Source organism: Schistocerca serialis, chromosome 2, assembly GCF_023864345.2.
Source record: "Schistocerca serialis cubense isolate TAMUIC-IGC-003099 chromosome 2, iqSchSeri2.2, whole genome shotgun sequence".
NCBI classification, from domain to species: domain Eukaryota; kingdom Metazoa; phylum Arthropoda; class Insecta; order Orthoptera; family Acrididae; genus Schistocerca; species Schistocerca serialis.
The window spans coordinates 688,965,817-688,984,485 of record NC_064639.1 but is presented as its reverse complement, the minus strand read 5'-3'; the positions used below and the strand labels follow the sequence as shown (position 1 = coordinate 688,984,485).

General features: G+C 39.3%; 1 protein-coding gene across 4 annotated transcripts in view; it reads left to right on the top strand.

The window, feature by feature from the left end:
* Positions 1–344: 344 nt before the first annotated feature.
* Positions 345–18,669, top strand: part of LOC126457819 (tRNA pseudouridine(38/39) synthase) — a 28,225-nt gene continuing 9,900 nt past the window's right edge. The window contains exon 1 of one of the 4 annotated variants that reach the window (XM_050094442.1): positions 345–521. The gene's annotated coding sequence lies outside the window, so the exon portion shown is untranslated. Of the gene's footprint in view, positions 580–616; positions 817–18,669 lie in introns of those variants that run through there. The other 3 variants (XM_050094441.1, XM_050094443.1, XM_050094440.1) reach the window with 3 other exon arrangements.

The window sequence follows — 18,669 nt, the reverse complement described above, 5'->3', positions numbered from 1 at the left end:
CTAAATACGTAAGAGTTTACTGAGGCAAGTACCGAAATTACTCGAGAAGTTTAGTAAACATCTGTTTTTATAGGCAAACTTTGTCTCATCTGTGAACTGTCCCGAAGAGTTCATCATTCTATGGAAAAACATAACTTGCAAAGTTATCTCGTAATCTTATAATAAAAAACAATTTGAATTACTTGCGACTGACGTTCAGAAAACAATAAATTATTTTAATGAGTTGCTACGTCTTGCGCAGCATTTGTGTATTACTGTATAATTCGTACTACAGATTGAATGTATAAACAAGACTGTTGTCGTAAAGGAAAGCAGTTCTATTTGTTCCTTTTAATACGCATTTGTTTACAGTATGGACGTTGTAGCCGTCATACAGTAAATAAGCAAGATTATAGCTAATGATACAGTATTATTTATTATTTCGGTTGTGTAAGTTGGAAACCAGAGAGTGTTTGCCGCCAATTATCAAATGACTACCCGTGGCAGCGTTAAATGTCTGTGATGTTGATGTTTTGATAAAGGTGAGAGAAAGCGTAACACAATTTTCCAAGAGTTTGGAGTCTTTAAAATGACATGTAGGTAAATAAGATAGTACATTTTGATGTAAATATCTTTGTTGATATTAATTTATAGACGACGTAGTCTAGTACATATATGTACATACTCGTTTGATTAACCATTTTCTATATGATTGAGTGTTAGACGAAATTGAGAAGCATGAGGCAGATTTAACTGTTCATTGAAGACCCCTGTTACCATGACTGAAGCGTGCTAAAGCCCGTCGGCAGGATAAGTCAACAACAGCTGAATGATACGGTATGCTAATATGTTTACGTTCGTAGACGGTATGTAAGAACTGTAGGCCTAATAGGTATTTGTCCTGCAGCTACACTACCGGAAGTTACGTTTGTAAGATGATAGTTCTTTGAATACGACCCAAGTTTATCATCCAAAATTCGTCTAATACCATACTGACCTGTCGTGCATCTACGAACTGAATTTCATGTCGGAGTGGGTGAGAGATGCTGTTGTCATTGACCTGTTATGTTGCTTCTGTTCACTTCGTTCTAACAGTATGCCTTTGTTTAAAATTTACTATTTACTAACAAAAGAAAGAGAAATTTGCTATATCTTAGATAAAATGTGTGTTGCAACACTTGAGTTACATATGGTTCTCAGTTTGCAACAGTGATGATCTGTTTGAATTAACCGAATACCCTATTAGCCACTCCACCAATGATTTGTAATCAGATTTCTACTTGGAGGTATGAATTGGTTCCAATAACCATAATTGCAAGTAGGTACACTTCACATTAGGGTCATTCCATGTCAATTCAACCAATTTGAGAAAATGTTCCAGCTGAAAGTCTCAGATTTGGCTGAAATTTAGCACACCATTGCTACCAAGTGTGGAACACTCATGTACAAAATTAAAGTTCCCCTGCCAATTAGTTCCAGAATTATGGCTTGTGAAAGAAGGTGGCATGACCCGGAAATTGCAACCCGCATCTGGCAATCTATCTTCAGACCCAACTTCAGGTCTCAATAAGTTTGGAACTATTTCACACAGTCCACTGAAATTTTTACAACCCAGTAACATCCACTTAGAGAACACACTCTATGAATCAAAACACCAACATATTTCTGAGGGAAAATAAAAAATTCCAAAATGTGATTAAAAAATGTAATATGTTAAAAGGTACATATTGTAGGTGCCCTCTATGCCAAATACAATTAACTCAAAAACGTTATAAATTTTTTTGGTGGTAAGCTTAATGTGGCCTAAACACACACAGAACTCATCGTGCCCATATCAGTCACACAAACAGATTTACATGCACACGAAAATAACAAAAATTTGAAAAATTACCTGAAAGACGTAGATTCCCTAAGTGTGGTAGCACAAAAGGGACAAGTGATATCGAAGCCAAATTTGAAACACGGCATAAGTAGACCATAATATTATATGTGGCAAAATTTCAACTTGTTATTGCAAGACATTTGTGTACAATAAAAGTTGACAGAGATGTATTTGGTTACGTTTCTTTTAACGCGATTTAGCAAGTAATAGTGATGTAGCAGACAGCTTGTTTCAGATAAAGCTGCAGCAATGTTGGGAACCATTAGGCAACAGAAAGTTAAACAATGGTAGTTTTCAGGGACAGAATGAGTCATTGTTAGTTAGGAACAACAAAGGAAACAAGCAGCAATTACAGGTTACTCATGTTTTTAAGATTCTAGTTCAGACTGTCAGTACTGTTGTGGAAAGTCAGTATGGAGGCATAAGAGTGTGCTAGTGTTGCTTATGATCAAACAAGTTGCAGTATTGGTAGAGCACAAGCATCTGAATGTAATAAAACAACATATGGAACAAAATGTGGCATTTGCTTTGTACTGTATGATCTGGATGAATCGGACCAAGATTTGTTGGTATGGAGATCCAGGATACACCATGTGGGCACAAGAAGTACAGTTCCAGGAAACTTTTAGTCTTTGTTACCATCATATGAAAGTGTTTCTGGATAAGTATTCTCTCCTACAAAGAAGTTGTTTTGATCCATTTTGGATTCATAAGAAGACAGTGAAGTGTAGCCTCAGAGAAATTGAATCGGACTTAACATGAAACCAGGACAAAAGTTATGTTCCAGGTGTGTTACATTACTAAAAAATGATGAATATTATGATAATTTACATGACAGTGACAAAGAGTATCAGCCACCTACAACCACAGTGGATGAGCAATTAAATACTTCAGTGACTGCTCTTGGTTTTTTCTCCCATGAAGACACACAAAGTTGGGAAAAGAGGCAGGCCCAGCTATGGTAGAAGAAAACTACAAGGAGCTCAAATGAAATTAAAACACAAAATAGCTGACACACTAATGGTGGAAGAGGAAGAACTATCTGCTCCAAAGGAACAGAAATCATGACGGAAATGCTCTGATTTGGACAAAATTGTGCATGATTTGAAAGAAAACTGCCATATCCACATGCCAGAAAAAAGTAGCTATTCTTACCCTTGCACCTTCCAGCTGGTCTATTGACTACACTGCAAAGGAATTCAATGTTTCTACATATATGGTAAAGCAAGCTAGGAAAATAAAAACAACCCAAGGAGTGCTTCCACAACTTCAGCAGGCTCGGAGTAAGCAATTGAGTTCAGAAATAAAGGTGCTAGTGTCGAAGTTTTATGAAAATAATGACTACAGCCGAATAATGCCTTGAAAAAAGACTATGTAACGGTGAAAATGGGAAATATACATGTACAGACGCAAAAAAGATTGTTGCTATGCAACATATCAGAACTATATGTAGAATTCAAGGAAAAGTATCCCAGTACCAAAGTAGGCTTATCATCTTTTTTCAATCTTCGGCCAAAATGGGCTGTGCCTGTAAGTGCAAGGGGCACACACAATGTTTGTGTATGAGAGACCCATCAAAATGCTGAGCTGATGTTTGCTGCTATAAAGGATTCTGGTCTGGATTACAAAGGTGCAATGAAGCTGCTAGTGTGTGACATCAGTTCCTACCAGTGCATGATACACAGGTGTGAAAAGTGTCCTGGTAAGGCAAATCTTGCAGAACACATGAATAACAAACTGTATTGTGAACTCCTAATGGATGACGATGAACTTGTTTCTTATAAACAATGGACACACATGGATCGCACAAGTCTTGAAACAAAACAAAGTACAGTGGAAGATTTTGTTGAAATGTGTTGTCAAAAAATGGACAAACTGACCACACACAGCTTCACAGCAACAGCACAATCGGCTTATCTCCAGTTTTGTAAGGATAATTTGAAACAAGATGAAATTATAGTAATACTAGACTTTTCTGAAAATTATGCATTTATTGTTCAAGATGCCATCCAAGGGTATCACTGGAACAACATGAATGTTACTGGATTGTAAAAATTTCAGTGGACTGTGTGGAATAGTTCCAAAGTTATTAAGACCTGAAGATGGGTCTGAAGGCAGATTGCCAGAAGCGGGTTGCAATTTCCGGGTCATGCCACCTTCTTTCACAAGTCATAATTCTGGAACTAATAGGCAGGGGAAACTAATTCTTTGTACACGAGTATTCTACACATGGTAGAATTTGTGTACTGAACTTCAGTCAAATCTGAGACTGTGCCCCTGGTTGAACTGACATGGAATGACCCAGTAGTTTGCAGAGTATGGATACAGATGGGTTAGTCTACACAGCAGAAGTACACTACAATGGCTGCTTTTTCCTGTTTGTGCAAAAGTTCACTGATTTTTCATCCCTGGGGGCACTGCTTCATGAGATTGATAAATTAAATTCATAAAGTAATTGTGAACACTAATCCTTAAATCTGCATACTTCTGTTGGAGCAGCTGAAATCATTTTCATGATTACGGTAATGACTTCTACAAATACAGTCTTTTTCTTCATTTACCTCCACAAACATTTAGTAAAAAATAATTTTTATGTTTATGTAATATATAATTAATCTTGTCTTGACCAGAGATCACCACGATTAATGCATGAAAATGCATTCTAAATTCCCAGCCACTCTGACAGTGTTTGTGGAATGGATCACATTATTCTGGAATGCCTCCAGATTTACGTTTTGTATCATTTTCCTAAATTGCTCCATTTGAAGAAGACGGGCCAATTTCCTTCCTGATGCTTTTGTAATCTGGGCCTGCGCCATCTCTGATGACCGCGCTGTCAATAGTACATTAAGTTTTAATGTTCCTTCCTCCATCAGTTGTGAATGTTTGCATAACCATGTGTTTGCTTAATAATAACCTTCATTTAATAACATAGTGAACACAATATCAGTCCTCGACCAGCTGTACAGGAGAGAACATAGCATTCAGAAGAGGGGCATTTGCTGCTGTACTCCTCCCCTCCTCCCTCCCATTTGAAATGTGGATTACAGAGTTTTTATTCATGTATTGAGTGGATAACCATCAATTCTTTGTGGTATTATATGTTTGTTTTTTGAGTCACCTACAAAATTTAGTTATTGCATAGCATGCGTCAAATCTGAGCAATTCATTTATGTAAAGAAAATGGGAATTTTAAAGTCTTTCTCCCTTGGCCTCCAAAAATGCCCACAGATTCCCAAGCAATGGAAGTAAATTCTCTTGTGTCTCACAGGACCAAATCCACAATTTCAGAACTGGAATACAGATGCTGAGAATGACAGAACTAGAACTTGCAGACTATGGGAAACTTTTCCAGAGATGTAATGAATGCAGAAAGGATGTGATTGGAATACAAACAGTGGAATCAGTAAAGGGGACCACTCACCATATTTTTAATGCATTGAGCAGTTGACAGGCATATAAACGTAATAGAAATGATTATGCTAAACCTTTTAGTGTCTTACACACTTTGTGTGTGTATGGTATAATTTTATGCAAATCATTGCAGTTTCCTCGTAGACCCACTCACAAGTATGAGTCAGAGTTGGTGAATATTGAGGGAGTGTTTCATGGGCCAGTTATGGTGTGTGTGTGTGTGTGTGTGTGTGTGTGTGTGTGTGTGTGTGTATTTTCGTAAGCATTTGTCATGAAACAGTTATGCTTGATGTCATAGGCATTACTGTCATTAGCAGCACATACTGATAAAATTGTTTACATTGTAAAGTATGAAACTGCCTATGCTTACAGAAAGGAGTAAGAAGTGACAAGATACTCAGTATTGATTTTGGCAGATATATTTTTCAGCTTCAATACAATGTTACAATGTATTCCATTTGATATCTTGTCATATGGCATCTGCTGTTCCATGACAGAAATCTAGTGATGGGTTTCTTCTGAAATGCATCATGAGACAATAAATAAAATTATTTTGGTGATCAAGACAAGTGTTTTACCATTTATAAACCTTCTGTTTTTCCATCAGATTGAGATCTACCCATATTTACACAAGTATCTTATTTGGTCATCAGCTGTGTGGTGATGTAATGCATTTTGAATGTGGTTAAATGGGCAGCTGCAGAATGGTTGTACATGTTTTAGAATCATGGGATTTGTATGAAATGTTGTAGAGTTTCATACCCATTTAATGTTGTGATTTTGATTGAATTACCTAACAAGTACACAGATGGAAACTGTGTCAATAACGGCATGTCAATAGCCAGTAACTGATAGTCCTGCTACGAAGCTCACTACTGAGTATCACCAATGCTTCCACTTTATGAGGAGTGAATTTCATGGTCACATCATTAGAAACAGGTTTAAATTATCAGTGGTTAAGGGACCTCAATAAACATATGCAGACAACATCTAGTTGGCTCTAATCAGCATGTTCTGTCTTTAAAGTTATCACAAGACTTAGAGGACTAAAATATTGGTTACTGCAGTTTTCAGAGATGAAATAATGAAGGCAGCAGATCATCAAATGGGTAAAAAGACAAGGCCTAATATAAATCTTTGGATAACACAGGAGATATTGAATTTATTGATGAAATAAGAAAATACAAGGTGGCACAGATAAATGTAGCCTATTTAAGTATAAAGGAAATACTGTGAAATTACAGAAACAAAGAGCTGAAATAGACTTATCATTTATTTATAATGAAAAATAAAGTGAAAATACAACAATAGAAGATGCTGAAAGTGACCCCCTGCGACTTCAGTACACGGCTGTGCATATCGAGGCATGTTCAGATACACCTGGTGTATAGTTTGGATGTCTATGGCAGCAACTTCACGTCTGATGATGGTCTTTGTATTGTGTGTGGATTTGTTTCATAGACCTTACTCTTCATGTGCTCCCCCTCCCCCCTCTCCCCTCCCCAGGAAAACAGGAAAAGAAAACAAAAATCACATATTGTTAGTTCCAGCAAATGTGGTGGCCAAAATGTTTGCTGGTAGTTCGTTCCTCATCATGGACTCGTTCCAGGGATACCATAGAAGTGTGGCATGTTGCCTTATATTGCTGGAAGAACCAGTATTGTCTTTCATATTCAGAGAATTGAGCACAAAATGTATCAAAAATTTCCATATATGCAACCATATTGAGAGTAGTGTCAAAAAATATCAGTCCAATAATACATGTTGCTGTTACACTGCACTGAATGTTGATATTTTCCTCACGAAGTGGTTGCTAACAGTGTTAGGGTTATCTGTTGCCTAGTACCCCATGTTCTGTGAACTCTCATGACCAGGAAGATGAAACCGCGTTTCGTCACTTGTGATGTAACAGAAAGGGTCTAATAAACCATCTTTGAAAGGAGGCTGTTAAGATGAACATAAACAAAAGGAAAACAAGGATAATCTAATGTAGTTGAATTAAATCAGGTCATGCTGATGGAATTGGAGTAGCAAGCAAATTGTAAATAAAATCTACTATTTCGACAGCAGTGTAACTGATATGGCCGAAGTAGAGAGGATATGAAACTTAGATTGGAATAGCAAGAAAAATGTTTGTGTTTGTATGTCCATATGTGACAGGTTTCATTTACCATAAGTTCTGTTCTTACCCTTCTGATCAACATTTTTTGCTTTGTGTCCCAAAGCTTCTGAATGTTAGCATTATTGTTGAAGACTCAGCTTTGTAAGTGGTATATCTTTCTTACTTCTGTCCATAGACTTAACTAATTCTCTTCCAAAGTGTGGGTAATAATGTCCTTGACTCTGATGACATATTGTTGGCTTAAACTGTGTACTATAGACTTCATGGCATAAAGTTACAGAAATATTTTTTCACTCCCAAAAATATCAATAAGATCATGGTGTTTGTATGAATTAAATATCAAGGTTTCACCTGTAATACGCGACTACTTATTGTTGCCTTTTCTCATCACTGCTATTCATTACTGACAATATGATGTAGTTACTGCTACAATGCGTTATTCTAAATATTGCAAATGTACTTTTTAGGCCTTCTGAAATAGGCCACAAGAATTTTTGCATCTTCTGTGAAAAAAAGACTAAAAACTGGAATTCCTGAAAGGACATCATACATCATCAGTGCTGGCTGAACATATCTGATACAACAGGTACCAGTAAACAAGGTCTCTTCAAAAAATTCCGATGCTTTTTCCACAAAATTTTTCTACACTCACCTTTTAATTATTGTGAATGGTCTCCTTCGAATTACTTGCTGCTCAACTCTGAGCACCATTTCCACTTCTGGAAGCAGTCTTGGTACATCTCTTGCTGGTTTGCACGAAGCACTGTCTGCAAATTTTCTTTTATCTCATTTATTATTGCAAATTTTCATCCTTTCAATGGGATTTTCAGCTTTGGAAATAAAAGAAAGCCCACAGGGGCCAGGTCTGGAGAGTACGGTGGGTGAGGCAGCACAGTGATTTCATTTCTTGTGATCTTCATAGATTGCGAGACAAAGGTCTTTCTGATTTTCACTCATGAGCAGTGAACAAACTTGGTGGCAACACCATGATGCTGTGTGAGGATTTCATGACTTGATCCAACTTAAATGTTAACTTCATCTACGATCTCTCAGACAGGAATGTTTTGGCTTTGTCAGCTAAAACAAAGAACGAATGTGTGTTAATAGAACATAAGTGAACCACATTTATGTTGTCAATCTGATTTCCTCGAGTGCAAATAAACCACAAAGTCAATGAAAGAGCTTCATAGAGTAAGTTGGAAAGTGGGCCTGAAAAATCAGTTACTGCTGTAATTGATGTAATCTATCCTCACAGTCCCTAAGTGAGAAATACATAGAGGATTGTAGAATATTCCTAGAGTCATCACTCAAAGCTGGTTCTTGAAACTTCTCAGGATGTTTACATCTGTCTTCAGGAGTCTACCAGTTCAGTTTCTTCAACCACTCAGTGACACTCTCCCACAGGTCAAACAAACCTGTGACCATGCTGACTTTCTCTGTATACGTTCAGTATTGCTTGTTAGTCCTGTTTGGTACAGATCCCACACAATTGAGTAATATTAGAATAAGTTGCACAAGTTATTTTTAAGCAGCTTCATTAGTAGACTGATAGCATTTCCATAATATTCTACAAATAAACGAAGTTTACCACCTGCTTTACCCCTAACTAAGTCTAGGTGGTCATTCCATTTCATATCCCAACAAAGTGTTACACCCAGGTATTTGTATGAGTTGGCCAGTTACAACTGTGACATATTGATATTACAGTCAGAGGATACCACATTTTTTCATGTTGTGAAGCACACAGTTTTACGTTTCTTAACTTTTGAAGCAAATTGTCAAATCTTTACACCACTTTGTAACCTTACCAAGATCTGACAATATTTATGCAGCTTCTTTCAGACAGTACTTCATTATAGATAACTGCATCATGTACAAAAAGCCTGGGCTACTACGAATATTGTCCATGAGGTCATTAATATACAACATGAACAGGAAGTATCCCAACACCCAAAGTTACCTCTAATTCTGATAATGAATCCAAGATAACGAGCTGTGTCCTGCTAAAAAATTATCAGTCGAGTCAAAAATTTCGCATGATATACTCCATATTGTCATACTTTTGACAGTAAGCGTAGATATGGTACTGATTCAAGAATATTTACTTTGACTTCTGTGATGAAGGAATTTTGGAAAACCATTTGTATTAACTCCACTTTGGTGCCACTGTCATCAGTAACTTTACCATTGATACCACACTGCGGAGGTATTGAGTGTCTTGCTGCTGCCGTACTTTACATATGACCGGAATCTCTCTGGATTTTCTGACAGGTTTCGAGACGAGTTTCATTGTGGAAATTATTAGAAGCATTTTGCATTGAAGTCTGTGCTAAATTTTGGGCTTTTGTAAATCATCATAAATCTTGACAATTTTGTGTTCCGCTAAATCTGTGCAACGGTGTCCTGACCTGTTTTGTGAATCATCTCTTATTAAATTACTTGATATGAAACTCAGTTGCTGTCAGTATTTCTTTGAATTTAAGCCACATCCAGTCTGTGCTTACATAGCTAGTTTGGAAGAAATACAGTCTGTCTCTTTTGAAGATATCAAGCAAAATTTTTCTTCTTTTTTAAATATATTTATTTTTGATGGATTTGGATGTTAAAGGTGTTCAGTCTCACTACAACAGCCTTGTGGTCAATAGTCTCTGTACCCATTGTGATGCTTCCTATTTGTTCAAGATTGTTTGTTGTCAGATCTAGAATGTTATCACAACTATTTGCTCTGTGTGTGGGCTCTTGAGCTAATTGCTCAAAATACACTCATGGAAATGGAAAAAAGAACACATTGACACCGGTGTGTCAGACCCACCATACTTGCTCCGGACACTGCGAGAGGGCTGTACAAGCAATGATCACACGCACGGCACAGTGGACACACCAGGAACCGCGGTGTTGGTCGTCGAATGGCGCTAGCTGCGCAGCATTTGTGCACCGCCGCCGTCAGTGTCAGCCAGTTTGCCGTGGCATATGGAGCTCCATCGCAGTCTTTAACACTGGTAGCATGCCGCGACAGCGTGGACGTGAACCGTATGTGCAGTTGACGGACTTTGAGCGAGGGCGTATAGTGGGCATGCGGGAGGCCGGGTGGACGTACCGCCGAATTGCTCAACACGTGGGGCGTGAGGTCTCCACAGTACATCGATGTTGTCGCCAGTGGTCGGCGGAAGGTGCACGTGCCCGTCGACCTGGGACCGGACCGCAGCGACGCACGGATGCACGCCAAGACCGTAGGATCCTACGCAGTGCCGTAGGGGACCGCACCGCCACTTCCCAGCAAATTAGGGACACTGTTGCTCCTGGGGTATCGGCGAGGACCATTCGCAACCGTCTCCATGAAGCTGGGCTACGGTCCCGCACACCGTTAGGCCGTCTTCCGCTCACGCCCCAACATCGTGCAGCCCGCCTCCAGTGGTGTAGCGACAGGCGTGAATGGAGGGACGAATGGAGACGTGTCGTCTTCAGCGATGAGAGTCGCTTCTGCCTTGGTGCCAATGATGGTCGTATGCGTGTTTGGCGCCGTGCAGGTGAGCGCCACAATCAGGACTGCATACGACCGAGGCACACAGGGCCAACACCCGGCATCATGGTGTGGGGAGCGATCTCCTACACTGGCCGTACACCACTGGTGATCGTCGAGGGGACACTGAATAGTGCACGGTACATCCAAACTGTCATCGAACCCATCGTTCTACCATTCCTAGACCGGCAAGGGAACTTGCTGTTCCAACAGGACAATGCACGTCCGCATGTATCCCGTGCCACCCAACGTGCTCTAGAAGGTGTAAGTCAACTACCCTGGCCAGCAAGATCTCCGGACCTGTCCCCCATTGAGCATGTTTGGGACTGGATGAAGCGTCGTCTCACGCGGTCTGCACGTCCAGCACGAATGCTGGTCCAACTGAGGCGCCAGGTGGAAATGGCATGGCAAGCCGTTCCACAGGACTACATCCAGCATCTCTACGATCGTCTCCATGGGAGAACAGCAGCCTGCATTGCTGCGAAAGGTGGATATACACTGTACTAGTGCCGACATTGTGCATGCTCTGTTGCCTGTGTCTATGTGCCTGTGGTTCTGTCAGTGTGATCATGTGATGTATCTGACCCCAGGAATATGTCAATAAAGTTTCCCCTTCCTGGGACAATGAATTCACGGTGTTCTTATTTCAATTTCCAGGAGTGTACTTTACTGAGAAAGCATGTAGTATAATTCCATATGATGATTTATGTCTACTACCAACTTCAAATGTGTGTTTTCGCCAACATATTGATGGTAGATTGAAATTGCCACCAACTGTAATTGTATGAGTTGGGCACCTATTTGAAATGAAACTCAAATTGTCCTTGAACTTTTCAGAAACTTTATCATTCAAGGTGGGGGGGTGTCTGTAAAAGGGACCAACTGCTAATTTATTCCAGTTCCCTAAAACCTGTACCCGTACTAACTCTCAGCAACTGTCTATTTCAATTTCACTGCAAGGGAAACTAATTTTAACAGCAACAATCATGCCACTGTCAACCGAATTTACTCATCTTTTCCGAATAATGCCAGGTCCTTTGTAAAAGTTTTGTGTGGTTGCCTCCGGCTTAAGCCAACTTTAAGTACCTATAAAGACTTGTGTTTCAGTGCTTTTGATTAGAGCTTGGAGCACTATTTCTATCCCAACACAGCTATAACAGTTTACAACTGTAATACAAGTGAAATTCGTGGCGATTAAAGCTGTGTGCCTGACTGGGACTCGAACCCGGGATCTTTGTCAATCAGAGCAAATGCTTTACCGACTTAGCTAACCCAAGTACAACTCAAGACCAATCTTCCAATCTTCAGTTTTACTTCTGCCGGTACCTCATCTCCATCTCCCAAACTTTGCAAAAGTTCTCCTGTGAAACTTGCAGGATTGACATACCTGGAAGAAATGATTTTTCAGAGATATGGCTTGGCCTCAAGCTGGGGGATGTTCCCAGAATGAATTTTTCACTCTGCAGCAGTGTGTACGCTGATGTGAAACTTTACGGGAGATTACGACTGTTTGTCAGACCCTGACTCAAACTCAGGATCTTTGCTTCTTGCACGCAGGTGCTCTATTAACTGAGCTATGTAAGCACAATTCATGACCTGTCCTCACAAATTTACGTACACCAGTATTTCATTTCCTAGCTTCCAGACTTCATATTTCATTTTGTAATAGTGATATTTCTTGGGTCTACCCTCATTCCTCATTTGACCCACACCTTTTGATACTGAACCCTTTTCCGGGTGTCTCTAAGATGGGCCACTGCCAAGTCCATTCCACACAACCCTCCGATACCCATGCAGCCACCTCCTGTGTGTAATGGGTCCCTGATGTATTGAGTGGATCACAGCACCTCTAATGTAAGGTGCAAGTCAAGGAATCTTCAGGCCACACATTTGCAGAACCGTCTGAGCCTTTGATCAGGCATTCCACTCAGCTCTGTACTGAAGGTCCAGAATGGTTCTGTCAACAGTGCTACTGATGGTGAGCTCCACTTTTGAGAGTGTTGCAAGATATCACTTTGGTAGAGCAGTGTGTTATCCAACTTCCACCTAGCTGACGCAGCATTGGCTGTCTTTACCACTTCAGATAACCTCCGGAAACTAGAGAGAATCTCTTCTGAGTCAAAGGAACACACATTAGTAATGACATGAGGCACCATCTGCTCTTGGTTGTATGCTGTGTGCTTCATGTCATCCAGAATAATCCAGTCCACACTTGATATAATTGTGTCTAGTATGCACACAGTGTGCAATTGTTGTGAATATCATTCATTGGCTAGGTAGATGTTGCTTTACCAAAGTGATACGTTCCACCACACTCTAGACTATCAATATTCTCACCCTCTGTGAGTGCCCAACCTTGTAAACTGAGAGGCTTCCACTGAAACAAGGCTAATGACTGCATCTGGCTCAGGATCATCATTAGCGCCAGGTAGCACCTGAAGGCTGTTTGTCAGACAGACTGGGGAGGCATTTCAGTCAGTGGCCCGGAAAATTATCATTGTCTGCCACATGTTGAAACAATCTCACACTCGACTCAGTGCAGGCAGTAACCAGTTTATTCACTGTAGTGGACATATCAGGGGACTCATGAGATGTGCTGGATATTCCTTGGAATCCCAAGTCCACTGATGCCCATTGGCAACAGTCTCAAGCTGTATGATCAAAGCCAGAACCTCATGGAGCTGTGAGTGAAGGGTCTTCAACTCGCCTTACATGCAAACACAGCATTCACAGTCATGGTTCAAATGGCTCTGAGCACTATGGGACTTAACTGCAGTGGTCATCAGTCCATTCACAGTCCCTAGCTATACTAAAGACATTTGAAACCTACACAACACCATTACAAAAGCACACAGACAAAGCAAAATAAGTAAGCCACCAGAGGAGGAAGAGCAGTTCCCGACTTGTGGAAAAAGTTTTTTAAACCTCCTTCTTTCCTTCTCCAGGAATCAGGAAAACTGTCCAAGTAGTTTTTCTGGTGTTTCCTTCAATAATGCACAGGGAGTATCAGACAGACATTGAACTGTTAATGTATTTGGAATGCAGAAGGCTATGTAATTGATTTCAGTGAGGATTTGGGAGATACTATTCCATCCTGATAGCTTGCTCTTGCTTCAAATGCTGTGCAGCATGTTTCACTGTATGCAGGAGGTTCCCTCTAGTGGAACTTACAGTATAATGCAGTATTTCAAATGTAATTGTCTTTCCTATTTTAATTAAAAAGTAACCTTCAGTGAGAGAGAACATGTTCATTATTCTATGTTTGTGGTTTCTATTTTCCATTAATATTTCAGCTTTGTAATAATGTCACAGATTTACATTTGATAATCATTTGACTGCCACACTTATGGCACCTTATGGCTTACTTCGCCAAACAAATATTTTTATTGGGTATTAATTGCAAGAAATGAACAGATAAAACCTGTATCATGAGTCGCCCCATAAATGCAAACAACTATCCCACATAGTGGCATTTAAAAAATGTATTCCTTACTTAGGCACTAATACACCACACTGTTGCTCACCGGGTAATTGCATAAATAGTTCTCTGTGAGTTGTGACGTCCTTTGAGACTTGCATTAGGAAATCTCATTTGTTAATTCCACACTGATTTTTCAACAGACCTGAAATATTTTAAACATGACAAAATTAAATGAAGAATATGCTGTTGTAAATTGTAGACCTACTTGTGATAAAGGATTCATGTTCCACATGGTATCCAGTGCATTGAAAGCTCTGAAGAAAACATGCTATGATTGAGGGGAGGATTTCTCTTATCTGCTCCAGTTGCCTTAATGACTTACAGAATATTTCAATATAATGTAATTGAATAGACAAAAAAATCCAGCAGCAGCAGAACACACACATAAAAAAAGGTTACACTTTTGGAGCCAGTGGCTCCTTCTGGCAGAATGGTTGGAGGGGGAGGAAGAGGGGTGAAGTAAAAGACTGGAAAGATTTAGGGAAAGGGCAGGTTTTTGAAAAGTCTCCCCTGAACTGCTGTTTTCCAAAATCTTCCTCTTTTCTGAAACCTCTCCAGTCATTTTTTTCACCCCTCTTTCTTTCCCTCCAACCTCTTTGCCGGAAGGAGCAGCCACTGATTCTGGAAGCTTACATAAGTATAACCTTCTTTTATGTGTGTGTTCAACCGTTGCTTGGTGAGTAGAGTTTTTTATCAGTCCAGTTACATTAAATTGTCAAAAATTGATTATTTTGTTGTTATATTAGAATACTTCAATAGATATACAAAACAGGAGAAATATCCAAAACGTACTGAAGTACTTTATAATACTAATACAAAAACAAGAAAGGATGTACATGGGTGTGCTGAAAAGTGATGCCTCCAAATTTTCTATTCTGTTCTCAAGATTGGTTGAGGTGTTATATGTCATGCATATTACTCGGCCGACTTTTCCGCTTTGCTGACACAGGTTACAACCCTCTGCTGCTAGAGGGCTCTGAATTAAAGCATCTAATGTAACTATGTCAGTGTGCTGTAAGACTCTCAGAAAGCTGAAAACAATAATGCAAAGAGTTCATCCACACATGGAGCACCCTCTCCTTCAGTGTTACAATACCAGATCAGACGAGCAGTATGTCATCTGCAAAGTTAGATGCGTTAGCTTTACTGTCATCAATCATCCTCCATACAGTCCTGACTAGGCTCCACCCAATTTTCATCTGCTTCCAAAACTTAAGAAAACCTTCAGGGATCACAGTTTTATAGTGATGAAGCGATGCAACAGAGGTTGTCGAGAAAGTCAAACATTTTACAGTGGCCGTGTCACCCAACTTGTTTCTCACTGGAAGGAAGGTGTTTGTTACCAGGACAACTGTTGAGAAATAAATCTGTAGACATGTGCAATAAATATGCAGAATGTTAATAAAGTTTGTTTTATTTAAAAAGCTTTAAGGGTTTTCACATATAAAATTTGGAGGCATTATTTTTCAGCATGCCCTCATGTCATTGTGATGGCCATATTTTTCTGTTTAAACGTCAAATGAAAACTACCACCAAAATTGTTTGTTATTACTTTCTGTGCTTCAGTTACAGCGATAGCACCAGGGCATCTGTCCCTTGATGTATTCAAATGCACTTCTGGGGAGTTGTTTAAAGAAGTGAGGCATTGGTGGATGGTAAAAATTTATGTTGTTTGATAAGTGTTTGTTAGGGAGCTGGTAAGAAAGCACGACATACCCCATTGAAATATCTACCACTGAAAATAATAAGAAGTTAAATATAGTGTGAATTTGAAAACGTAAAATCAGTCAAAATGTAGCAACACATGTTTTTTTTTTAATTAAAAAAAAAATTATAGATCAATTTGATACAATAACTGGCGATAGCCGAACAAATACTTAATGTCTTAAATCTGGCTTTTGGAATTCTTTTGTTGGTGAAGACCCTTTCTCCACTTCAACTTTTTGGCATTCTCACAAAAGCAGATGTATTGGGTATATAAATATCCCTCTGCAGAGTTGAAAATCAGTTTAAATCTCAAGGTAAAAGTAGACATCTATATCCAACGAATTGCAAGTTCAGCTATACACAGAACGTCCTACATAGCACAAGTCCTAGCTACTTCCTGCAGGTCACTTAAGTGAGCATGCTTTCTGTTTACCTGGGAAAAAGAGTTAGAGTGCTCAGGCCACAATACTTAAGAATTCACAGATACCTTTTATCCTTACATTTGATATAATTCCTTGCAGTTAATCAGAGTCTTTCCCAAAAGTAGAATGGATTTCAGAAGTGATGATTGTGTGAACCAAGGAATGAACCTAGGTGTGAAATCTAGCAAAGGAAGGAGTTGGTTGAAAGTGGTCCGGGTACAAAGAAACTCTTTTCTGGTTTGTGTCATAACAGTTAATATCTGCTCTCGCACACAGTTAATATCTGCCCTCGCATGCCTCCAACCTGAATCTTTGAACCCTGAATCTAGCAAAGGAAGGAGTTGGTTGAAAGTGGTCCGGGTACAAAGAAACTCTTTTCTGGTTTGTGTCATAACAGTTAATATCTGCTCTCGCACACAGTTAATATCTGCCCTCGCATGCCTCCAACCTGAATCTTTGAACCCCTCATAGTAGTGAGATAAGTAAAATGTCTAACTTTGTAGTGGGACAGTATCCATCTGCTCAATATTCTAGATGTTTTGTGGTTTCTGTATCTCTGTAATAGAGGGGGGGGGGGGGGGGGGAGGAGGAGGTACTTTGAGCCAACCTTTTGTAAATATTGTAACTTAGATTGGTATTCCATATTCTAAAATTCTCATAAAAATATTGTTTTTTATTTCCTTCATCTGATTTTATAAATGTGTAAATTCTTTCATCAAAACTTAATGTTAGTCTAATGGCACTCGTCATAAAGTCTACCTCCTTAGTAGTAGATGTGACTTGACAACGAATGCCTTATTCCTTAAATTTAAAAATTTTGGCAGTGTAAATCCTCTGGGCATTGAATTTCTCTGTGTGGGTAGCAACAATGATCTCAAAAGTGATTCATGTGTCTTGGGTTTATGATTGTTTCTTGTTACTTCTTATTCAGTGCCATTTTGTCCAGTGCTAGAGATAACCGTCGCCTGTTCCCGATTTATGGTCCAACACTTACAGAAGGTTTGTTTACTCTGCTACTATGAGTAGAAGCAGAGACCATGAGCATACTAAAATAGTAAAATTTGAGGATAGAGAGAGAGAGAGAGAGAGAGAGAGAGAGAGAGCAGGAAATATGACAAGTTTGCTGCAATTTGAGAAGTATTTGATAAAATGAATGAATTACTACCAAGATTCTATTCTGCAGGTATGTACACTGTTGTTGATGAAATATTGTCATTGTTTCTTGGTAGGTGTCCCTTCAAGGTCTACATTAAGGAAAAACCTGGAAAGTATGGTATACGTACAATGCTCACAGACTATAAAACCAGATATGTTCTCAGTGTGGACCCATATCCGGGGAGGAAAAATGACAGTCCACAACAATCAAATTCAGCTGCAGCTGTAGTGGAACATCTGGTTGTTCCTACACATAATTCAGGATGCAAAGCCACCAGACAGAGATATATTACACTTCAGTTAATTTGGCCAAAGATTTATGGATGAATCACAAGCTCACTTGTGGGAACATTGCAAGCTAATAGGAAGCATATTCCTCAAGAACTGAAAGACAACTCAAGAAGAGAATTATTTTCCAGTAAATTTTCGTTGCGTGATTCTATTACTGGAATCATCCCAATCACAGTTGTATCATATATCACTCATGAAAATAATAAAAATAAAAAGCCTTCCGTTGCTGTTGACTCAACATTATGATGCTGCGCTTGGTTCACATACTGACACTAAGAAGAAAACAATCATAAATTTGTATTATAATGAGTTTAAAGGCAGCATTGGCACAGTTGATCAAAGGGTGAGTCAATTTCCAACTAAAAGGGCTACAAGAAGGTGGTTGCGATCTATTTTCTATACTTTTGTGGACATAGCAACGTTGAATGGTTGTACATTGTTTCTGTGCAGCTTCTCAGAGGGGAATAAGATGAAATCTAATAAGCAATGACTTTTTCTTCACGAATTTGGACTACAATTCACAAAATCATACAGTGAAGAAAGGGCAGTGAATATTAGAGGATTCCAGAACTGTATGGCTTCACTGAGGGACATATTCTCAGATGGAGTATCAAACAGAAGTTTGCTGCAAAGGAAGCTGAAGGAGGACGGGGAAGGTGTCTTTTATGTTGTAATGAAAGCCAGTCAAAAGCAGTG